This window comes from Condylura cristata, unplaced genomic scaffold (genome assembly GCF_000260355.1).
Source record: "Condylura cristata isolate star-nosed mole 26May11 unplaced genomic scaffold, ConCri1.0 scaffold00001, whole genome shotgun sequence".
In the NCBI taxonomy this organism is placed as follows: domain Eukaryota; kingdom Metazoa; phylum Chordata; class Mammalia; order Eulipotyphla; family Talpidae; genus Condylura; species Condylura cristata.
Window position 1 is genome coordinate 89,759,299 of NW_004567102.1, and position 1,304 is coordinate 89,760,602.

Consider the following 1,304-nt stretch of genomic DNA (forward strand, 5'->3'; position numbering starts at 1 on the left):
CCGGCACAGCCCCTGGCACGCCCCTCCCCCCCGGAGGCCTGAGCAGCTGAAGCCAAACTCAGGGTCCCGCTGCCCTGGGGGAGCCACAGCGAGCAGGGCAGAGGAGGCTGGTGGGGAAGTGGGGAGCACGGTGCGGGAGCGCGGGGGAGGGGGAAGGGATGCACATGCTGCCGCCTGGCCGCAGCCTCTGGGGGGCAGCTGGCCGCAGCGGAGGAGGCTGCCCAGCCCGGCGCCCTGAGCTGTGCGCGGAAGGCCTGGGGTCGCATCGCGGTGGATGGAGTCAGGGGACACGCCTCGGGTGTCCAGCTCGGTCCCCGCGGGCAGGGGGGAGGGCAGGAGGGGGCTGCCGGGCTCTGGAGAGGCGGGGGCGGGCGCGGCCCAGAGGAGGCCGCACTGGACAGGGCAGGGGCGGGGTCTGCAGACCTTGCTTCGGACAGGCAGAGGCCGTGGGGCGGGACCCCGGGCCGGCCAGGCCGCCTGCTGGGCCCCAGGCCCACCCCGGGCGGGGTCCCGGAGCGCCCAGCCCCGCGGCAGGGTGGACGGGCGTCCTGGGGCCGAGGGCTTCGGGAAACTGGTCTCCGTCTCTTGGCGCAAAACCCTGCGTCATCTTGGCCACAGGGCGAGCTGGGTGCCCGGACGGAGGAAGTGCGCCCACGCCCGCCTGACCCCGCGGCTGTGGCCAGCTGTGGCCGGCAGTGACCACCGGCAGCCAGCCCAGCCCGAGGGAGGGGCGGTGGGCGACGGGAGGGGGCCCTCGCCTGCACCTCCCGGGCCAGGCCCCGGTATCCCCAGCCTGGAACTCCCCGACTTCTCATCCCGCGACAGCAGCCCAGACCCCCGCCCACAGTGGCCAGCTGTGGCCGCTGCGGCCGGGCCGCCCTCCTCCCTGGGGAGCCGCTTCCCCCAGGAACTGCGCAGAGGAGGAGAGCGACTCCCGTGCAGCCCCTAAAGCGCAACAACGAAGGCCCGCGGCTTCTCAGTGGGCAGCGGCCCGCCCCATCAAATGCGGTGGCCGCCGGGGTCACCAACAGCCAGTGGGCGCGTCCCTCAAACCGCCACGCGGCCCGGGCCCAGCCCGTCGGGGCCGCTGCCCTTTGAGCCCACCCCCTGCTGGGCCCCGGAGGACGGCTGGCCACAGCTGGGGTGAGGCCAGGCCCTTCGCAAGGAGAGGCCAGTCCGCCCCGGGTCCACCTCAGTGCCCCTGAACACAGGGACCCGCGGCCTGCTGCCCGCCGGCCACCCCTCCAGGGCCCTCCCGGGCCCTCCCGCTCAGGCCGAGACCGCGGCCAGGGTCCAGCTGGGGC